The sequence below is a fragment of the Aplidium turbinatum genome, chromosome 14, assembly GCF_918807975.1.
Source record: "Aplidium turbinatum chromosome 14, kaAplTurb1.1, whole genome shotgun sequence".
NCBI classification, from domain to species: Eukaryota; Metazoa; Chordata; class Ascidiacea; order Aplousobranchia; family Polyclinidae; genus Aplidium; species Aplidium turbinatum.
The window spans coordinates 17,892,058-17,902,151 of record NC_137485.1 but is presented as its reverse complement, the minus strand read 5'-3'; positions in this window follow the sequence as shown (position 1 = coordinate 17,902,151).

Here is a 10,094-nt window from a genome sequence, read left to right as displayed (position 1 = left end):
AAATTGGGAAAGACAAGACCAGTGGTGCCCAACTTGCGCCCACTGGCCGTACCGTATGTGGCCTGTGGAAACAATATCTGCAGCCAGTGGCGTAGCCAGAAAAAAAATTTAAGGGGGGGCCAAATATTTGATGAATTGAAGAGAGTAACAAAGTGTTTGATTTAAGCCATCGCCAGTTGATGTGCAGTGGCGTATCCTGGTGGGTTGAGCAAGGAAAACAATGAAAGTGGTGGGGGGTTAGAGCGTGCCGAAGGCACGCGTTTTTTAGAGGGGTCCGGGGGCATGCTCCCCCGGAAAATTTTTGAAAATTTACACTCAAATAATGGATTGTAGCGCTTTCTGGAAACACTTAAGGTAATATTTGGGTGCTCTTCCACAAGACGCCCTGTTGGTCAACCGGACAAAATGATGACGTCATAAAACGTCACACACATTGGAATGGACTATTATGAAGGAGGAAATGCGGGGTGGAAATGCAATGAAACACACCAGAAAGAAATTGTCTCCCATTTACTGATTTGTTTTTCAATTTAAACAAATTTGCGATTGTTGAAAAGCACAAGCATAGATCTAACCAACTAAGTTAATACCAAGTCCCAAAATACTACTAGCTTTATCTGGTGGCTACCTAAACTTGACCAAATTCAAACCATTATCAAAAGTTTATTTGCAATGATAAAAACATTAAATGACAGCCAATTAAAAGAACATGTTACTGTTTATTGAAGTGCTAACTTTCATTTTTATATCTTATTCAATATTCGCGCAATCGTTGTTCGAAGACAGCCCCCCAACGAAGCTTTTGCCCAATGCATTTCAATGGCGAATCGATCGTCTTCCAGTTCACGCCCTGCGTGATCACGATAATTAATTGTCTCCCATTTATTCATTTCTTGCTCAATTTCAACAGATTTGCTATCGTTGAAAAGCACAAGCATAGATCTAACCAACTAAGTTAATACCAAGTCCCAAAATACTACTAGCTCCACCTGGTGGCCACCTAAACTTGACCAAATTCAAACCATTATCAAAAGTTTATTTGCAATGATAAAAACATTAAACGACAGCCAATTAAAAGAACATGTTATTGTTTATTGAAGGGCTAACTTTCATTTTTATATCTTATTCAATATGCGCGCAATCGTTGTTCGAAGACAGCCCCCCAACGAAGCTTTTGCCCAATGCGTTTCAATGGCGAATCGATCGTCTTCCAGTTCACGCCTTGCGTGATCACGAAAAATAATTGTCTCCCATTTATTCATTTCTTGCTCAATTTCAAAAGATTTGCTATCGTTGAAAAGCACAAGCATAGGTCTAACCAACTAGGTTAATACCAAGTTCCAAAATCTACTAGCTCCATCTGGTGGCCACCTAAACTTAACCAAATTCAGACCATTATCAAAAGAAAAATTTTCAGTAAGGGTACGAAGAGTCATTCCGGGACCCCTCTCACTCCTGGCCCCCTTTGTTTTTGGCAAAGCGCGTGATTTTGCTTTGGCGAATTGCACACCATACGGGACGACATTTTCCTGAAGTTCTATGCGCCATAAGGGAGTCCTACCCCTTACTGTAGCCGCCACATCGTCCATTTGCCAAAAAAAAACAGCCCTTTTCAGGGCTACCTAATGATAAAAAAGAGTTGCTGCCCACATACTTTGTGATATTTATTCTATAACAAACAAATTAGGCTAACAAAAGTGCAATGTCAGATGAAACAAAATAATTTTTTTAACTTACGTTTGTAACATGATTTTTGTGTGTCAACGTTTAAAATTTGGACCTATGAATCATTTTGTTTACACACACGGATGCCTTTGGGAAAATGACTTCGTGTGGTAATGAAAGAACACGAGAATGCAAGCCCAAGTCATTTCATTACGGTTTCGTTACTTTCCTTTGATCCATATTTAAGCCTAGGTTTATTAGGCTTAGCCTATCTGTTGTGAAAAAATTCTTGGCTAAGCATTGAACAAAATATAAGGATCCGCACCCACTGTCTCGCTGGTTGTTGTTGCTTCTTATTATTTGCAGAGGTTTCTCCATCCAAATAGGAACAATTTTCTGGCTCCTGCACTTGGAGCTGACATCACTTGCTTCCTCAACCGAGCTTTTCCAGTTGATGTCGACTGAGGGCCGAGTGACAAAAATTCTCCTACGACCTCACAAAGGATCAAAGTTCTACACCGCTCTATAGAGCACACATCGCTTTCCTATTGATCAGTGTTTGTTACATTACTTGATTCGGACAAGCCATTACACCACCAATTAGGCTATTTGTGTGCCTGATCCTAATCCTTTTTATGACTTCAGCATTTTTTCAATATAAATGGGAGACAATTAATCATCGCGATCACGCAATGTGAATCCAGAAAGACGATCGATTTGTCATTGAAATGCATTGTGCAAAAGCTTCGTTGGGGGGCTGTCTTCGAACAACGATTGCTCATATGTTAAATAAGATATAAAAATGAAAGTTAGCCCTTCAATAAACAGTAACATGTTCTTTTAATTGGTTGTCATTTAATGTTTTTATCATTGCAAATAAACTTTTGATAATGGTTTGAATTTGGTCAAGTTTAGGTGGCCACCAGATGGAGCTAGTAGTATTTTGGGACTTGGTATTAATTTAGTTGGTTAGATCTATGCTTGTGCTTTTTAACGATAGCAAATCTGTTGAAATTGAGCAAGAAATGAATAAATGGGAGACAATTAATTATCGTGAACATGCAGGGCGTGAACTGGAAGACAATCGATTCGCCATTGATCACGCAGGGCGTGAACTGGAAGACGATCGATTCGCCATTGAAATGCATTGGGCAAAAGCTTCGTTGGGGGGCTGTCTTCGAACAACGATTGCTCATATATTAAATAAGGTATAAAAATGAAAGTTAGCCCTTCAATAAACAGTAACATGTTCTTTTAATTGCTTGTCGTTTAATGTGTTTATCATTGCAAATAAACTTTTGATAATGGTTTGAATTTGGTCAAGTTTAGGTGGCCACCAGATGGAGCTAGTAGTATTTTGGGACTTGGTATTAACTTAGTTGGTTAGATCTATGCTTGTGCTTTTCAACGATAGAAAATCTGTTGAAGTTGAGCAAGAAATGAATAAATGGGAGACAATTAATTATCGTGATCTCAAACGCAAGAAGAAGAATCGTGATCACGCAGGGCGTGAACTGGAAGACGATCGATTCGCCATTGAAATGCATTGGGCAAAAGCTTCGTTGGGGGGCTGTCTTCGAACAACGATTGCTCATATATTAAATAAGGTATAAAAATGAAAGTTAGCACTTCAATAAACAGTAACATGTTCTTTTAATTGGCTGTCCTTTAATGTTTTTATCATTGCAAATAAACTTTTGATAATGGTTTGAATTTGGTCAAGTTTAGGTGGCCACCAGATGGAGCTAGTAGTATTTTGGGACTTGGTATTAACTTAGTTGGTTAGATCTATGCTTGTGCTTTTCAACGATCGCAAATTTCTTTAAATTGAACAACAAATCAATAAATGGGAGACGATTTCCTTCTGGTGTCACCCCGCACTTCCTCCTTCATAATAGTCCATTCCAATGTGTGTGACGTCATCATTTTGTCTGGTTGACCAACAGGGCGTCTTGTGGAAGAGCACCAATATTTGTATGAAGTTTATTAGCAAATAAACACTTAAACAGCTATTAACTTATTAAAGGTAGCTCTTACACACGTACGGCAAAAACTGCGGCTAAAATTAGAGAACACCAAAAACTCAGCTACACAAAAACTCAATAACTACAGTAGGCCTACATAAAAACTCAACAGAGTAAACCATTCTAAAATTGCTTCCACAAATTAGTTGAAAGAAACGTAAATCGCGTAAATTTTGCGCGATTTACGATTTGCAAAATTTATTGGTGTCTATCTGTGTGTCTAAAACAAGTCCTGGGGGGTGTTAATAACCAGATGTCTTGGAAATCGTTATAAATTTCGACAAATTTTATTACATTTTCAACAAAGAGCTCAACTTCGGAATCCAAAGTTGGAAAATTTGGGGGGCCATGGCCCCTTTCGCCCCCCTGGCTACGCCTATGTCTGCGGCCTTGTCTTGGCTCATATATAGGCTCAATATCTGCGGCCTGCATCAGTTATAAATCAGGGGTGTGCAACGTGCGGCCCGCGGGCCAAATGTGGCCCGCAAAGAAAAATTGTGCGGCCCGCAAAGATGTACCAATTTTGAATTGTGTGCGGCCCGCGAAACGTGTTTATAATTTAGTTTAGTCTGGTACATGTGAACAATTCATTGTGGAGTGGATTATTGTAATTTTGCACCTTCTGTTAACCATTTTAGAAATTTTCCACCGGCCACCGCTAATCCGTTGTATTTAATTATTTGGAACGTCAGAAGATCAAAGGTGGAGCCCTGCTATTGTCTCTGGCTTTGTCGCCTTTTTATTTGATCTCTTGCATTAGACCTTTTGTAGAGCCGGCTTGCGTCAAATTTAGCAGATTGCCTAATGTAGGCCTAGCCTATAGGCCTACAAGCAGTTGGATCAGAACAACTTCAGCCTAGCGGCCCATTCCTTGCCAAATTTGTTGAACCAGTCAAAATAGAAAATTTGTTAAAATTAGAAGTAAAAAAGTAGAGGCATTGGAAGAAAAAAAAATTGAAAAAGTGGCAATTGAAAAGTGCAAAACAAAACAATTGAATGAACTCAACGCAAGACTGCAGCAAAAAAACAGTATGCGAATGAGATGTATGGTCACATAAAAGGCTTTGATAAAGCTTTGGTAGAGAGTTTGCTTTGTTGAACCATAGAGAAATAAAACATAGTAACTTTAGCGGGTTTAGCATACTTTATTTCACACAAAATATAACATAATTAAATAAAATAAACTCAAACGTTTTCGACACGTACGTGTGTCCTCATCAGGAATTAAATCTGCAATACATAAAATGAAAAATCGTAAGATAAATTTGACTATGCACTGTAACTGTAACGACACTCTGGACTGAAAGCACAAACTGAACAAATGATATGAGAATGATTGCGAGTAAATTATGCGGTGGGAAACAGATCACGTGAGGTGTAGACTACAGGCATTGGACAAAACAATTAGAACACACACAAAAGGAACGATGAGCCACAGGCGAATAACTGCCGGTTGAGAGATGGATTGTTACGTTTGATTCTTAAGGCTTCCATGATCTTAGTCTGAAAATCAGATCTGCCTCGAGAGATGATTTTAAATTGGTCGATCGAGACATTGTCAGTGCACGTTTCACAAGAGGCGATGTGCTCTTTAATTGCACTTTTAGTTGTTAGGTTTGGGTTTAAGTGCTCCCCGGCCCTTGTCAACAAATGTCTGGTTGACATACCAATGTATGTCTGGTTTGCGTCACGCAAACAACTAAATTTATACACAACATTTGAAGAAAGAGCAAAGGGGGTAGGCGACTTCAATTGAAAATATTGGTGCACTTTAAATGTTTTATACACAGGATGAATGTCACATGAAAATTTCTTTTTTATAAGTTTAGCTAGGTTTTTCACAAAAATTGTTGAATCTTCTCCTAGGTAGGGTATATATACAGTATTAATGAAATAACTAAAATCTACTTCTTCAGGCGTGTCTTTTGGTTCATCTTTTGGTTCAACAGTGCATAGTCAAATTTATCTTACGATTTTTAATTTTATGTATTGCAGATTTAATTCCCTACCCATTCACATTAGGAAGGTGATTTTTGTCTCTATACCTAGGTTGTAGGGGTCAAGCTATCCATTAGAACTAAGTATTACGTTAATATCGTAGGGTCTGCAGGGGTAAAATGGGTACCTGGGGTAAAATGGGTAATTATATTATTTTAATGATTGCATCATTTGTTGTTGTTAAAATGTAGAGCTGCTTTCAGTGATAGTTATTTATACCAACAGCTATAATTTAGCACAAAAAAAAGTGAGAAGAAGAGTTTAATTAATCCATTTATTGATTTTGAAATATTTTTTGTGCAAGACGCGTATTTGGGTATTGTTTGAAACTTTTATGCTGCTTAGAAAGTTCAATGGTAAGCATCAAAATATTGTATTGATCACATTTAGAAGGTGTTAGGCCATCTTTTTGTCAATTTTTTTTGCTTTCCATGCACAGTTTACTTGGAAACCAGTATTTGTAGAACACGGGGTAAAATGGGTATGCTTATGATACTTTGCAAGAAGAAGTGCCACGGACCTACAAAAAGATTTGTAGGAAGTGATTTTGAAGATTTGTGGAAAGTGAACTCCATCCATTTGATCCTACTAAAGTAGAGCCTCGAATTGTAACAGCACCCAAGAGTTGAATCTTCTTCAGCAGTCATCTCAGTCTCCAAGAAAGCTGCTTCGACAATCCATCAGTAATACAATTACTCCTCCTGCATCTGCTGAAATGCAAGGTGCTCTAGCCAACTCCAAAAGGAAGAGAAAACGAGTACAGGTCAAGACTAGGGAAGTATTGACTGCAGATACTGCTGCAAAACGCCTATTTATGGAAGAACAACAAAGAAAGAATAAAAAATTGCAGTGGCAAGGAAACAGAAGTCGAATGAAGCCTGTTCCAGTCATCAATCGGAAGAGTCAGAGGATAATATAACTCATTGCATCACATGTAATAGCCAGTTGGAGATGGATACTTCAGAAAATAAAGAAAATTGGGTTGCATGTGATGTGTGTGATGAATGGACCTGTGTCTCTTGTCTTCCTTCTGACTTTAACATACACACAGAGTACATTTGCAGCCAATGCCACCAATAGACTTCTTGTCATTTGTATGGCAGTATGGTGTTTGTGTTGATATTTGATGTTAAATAACTTATTAACTGTATTATTTTGTATGCTTGTGTTTGTGGTTATTTTTCCATGGTCTTCATTTTTCTATAATACAACAATAAAACGAGTAATACTGAGTATATGTATGATATACCCATTTTACCCCGAGGCTTGGCTAAAATGGGTACCAAAATACAGGTTCAAAATGATAGGCCTACAAGGTATATAAGTGAATATTTTTGAATATCATAAATATGACATATTCTACACATATCAAATGTTACATTGCAAATTTTTTTTAAATATTACTTCATCTGTTAAAATTTTACAAGATTTAAAAAAAAAAATTGGCCAAAATCCTACCCGTATTACCCCAGTAGACCCTATTACACAATAGTAATTTCCAAGATGGCCGACATTACCTAGAAATGACCATAACTCCCTACCCATTCACATTAGGAAGGTGATTTTTGTCTGTATACCTAGATTGTAGGGGCCAAGCTATCCATTAGAAATAAGTATTACGTTAATATCGTATTACATAATGGTAATTTCCAAGATGGCGTCCAAGATGACGTCCAAGATGGCCGCCATTATCTATAAATGACCATAACTCCCTACCCATTCACATTAGGAAGGTGATTTTTGTCTCTATACCTAGGTTGTAGGGGTCAAGCTATTCATTGGAACTAAGTAGCCTATTATGTTAATATAGCATTACAAATGGTAATTTCCAAGATGGCCACCGTAACACTAAAGTACCTTCTATATACACTTATCAATCTTGGAGGAAAGTATGAAAAGGAAAACGACCACAGGTGTTATATTATAAAAAAATGTTCTTTAATTGTAAATCTGAATTCTCACACAGACTATCAAAATCGTATTATACTACAATTCATAATTAAGGATGGCTACTACTTTGCCAAATAATCTATATTATACACTGTTGTGCATTGTGTTGCTCGTGTGCATCACAAAGACATGCAATCAGCTATGATGTCAGGTTACAGCAACCCTGATTATTGTAGGCGCAAAATATTGTGCATTTCATGTTTGCAGAGTTGCAACTACAAGCACGTGAACTGCATGGAGTAGTACTGTGGCATCCATATTTTATTAGACGTAGGTATCTGTGGTGGTATTTGTGTGGGCTAGTTCGACTTCATCAGGTAGGGTGACTGATTGAAGGGACTTGTTTTGGTCATCCTTGACCCAACCATATTCCATTGGGTCCAACTCGGGTGGATTCTGAGCTTCTAGTGACTGCCATACCAAGGTCTAATAGTGAGCTCTTTTAACATTCTCTTTGAATGCCTCAGTTGTTGGTGGCAAGGTACACAATTTCGGTGTTGATGACCCTTTGCATGTTTTTGACAGCCATACCTTTAACCTTGTCTCTGATATTGTACTACAGTCTGTTTGTCCATAGCACGCTGAAATGAAGGAGGTAACCTGTTGAATAACAGATCCCATAGAATGCCCTGGTGCACCCAACAAGTTAAGTGAGTGCCCCGATCGAAGTGTTTTGAATGCAGTAGCCTTTCCAATTTTAAAATAGGAGGCGACGGTGTCACAGCCAGAAAGTGCATGTGCCGGGAGTATTCCTTCGACTATCTGACAATGCGTCTGCACAGTTTTTCCTATATCAAGCACCGCCCTTCCTTTGATGGGGGACTCCATCAATACAACATTCTTGATATTTGCCATGTGATGATAATGCAGCAACAGTGCAAAGACGTCAGTGTCATCGGCAAAAAAAGTGATTTTGCTTTTTGTTTGTTTGTTTGTTTATCTTTATCCTGCATTGCGGGAAAGCGGACTTGAGCGCTATGCATCGGTGTACGCCTTCCGACATACACCTGACCCACGCTGCAGCCGACAGCAATGTCTGTTTCCGGTTGTCTACTCTACTTATGACTTCAATTTGGTACTACCCATTACTCGAAATCGATCACTGGGTAGAGGCAATTATCGTAAAGTTTCTTGCCCAGAGAAACAACAGCAATTGCGGGTGGCTGGAGTCGAACATGCATGCTCGACTGCGAGCCCAACGCGCTAACCACTCGCCACTGCTGCCGACTCATTACGCGCGGCACAACTCAAGACCTGTAGGACAATGATGTTATTTGCTTCTTCGTGTGAAGTTGACAGATCTGCCAGTGAGATGACAACTCCACCTTCACTAATTTCGATTGGCACCGGATTGTGACACTGACAGTATTGTGGACATTGACTTTACTTGAACCAATCTGGCCGCTAACTACATTGACTATACCACTGATGGAGTGTGCCGCAGAATCTAAAGGATTAATGCAAGTGTCGAGTTTTTGTCTGATTCCATCTCGGTCTTTCTTGTCTTTAGCAATCCTGGCTTTTGCCTCTTCTTTGTGTGTTGTTACCACCTTACTCTGAGTGTCCTCATCCATCCTGTCATCCAGCTCAGATTCCAACCTGCTGCATGTATGCAAACTAAGGTCCCATACCTTCAGCGTTTCTGGCAGCTTGATGCCAACTATCCCCCCAGGAGCATGCCCAATTGCCCATACCGCATGAATGTTGTCTCAATCATCATATCGCACCAGATGCCATTCCATAAGTCAGCAGAATGGTGCATAACATGCTCACCCTTCATAAAATGTGACAACATCTCTTGTGGTAGCCGTTCCATTTCACGAAGGTACACAACCTATATTTCACATAGTTCACATGCCCCATAGCAAAGAAGTATGGTAGCATTTGCTTGTAGTTTGCCAAATGATGGGCCAGTCACTTTCGCGCTCAGCCCGTACGAAAATCATCGTGAGCAGGACAGGTTTAATAAAGACATCGACCCAAAGTTTGGTAGTTTGACTCTTGCTGGCTTCGGTTTCAAGAATTTGCATGAGGTCACCACTGCAATATATACATAATGGTTTATCTTGAATGACTCCGCGAAGTGCCTCTTCAGCTACCATTCGCAATGTTCTGACGTTCTGGGGAAACTTCTTCCTTGTGAGCATTTTCAACACACCGCCAAACACAGAGGACATTATATCTGACAGACCGGTATCAGCCATCAGTGTCCCGATAGATCCAATGAAGCTCACTAGAGAATACATCCCTCCCAGCCGTAGAATAACATTTGAAAACCTGTCTGGGTAAGTCCACTGAACTTTTAGAGCGACCTTGTACAGCTGCAGATCAAAAGTAAAAACTCCGAACTGTTGCCCGACATTGCGTGTGTAGACCTGTGCACAGGCCATTGATGTCATCATGGTATCTGAGTGTGACGGGATCATATCTTTTAAGGGAAGGTAAACAGCCGACGTC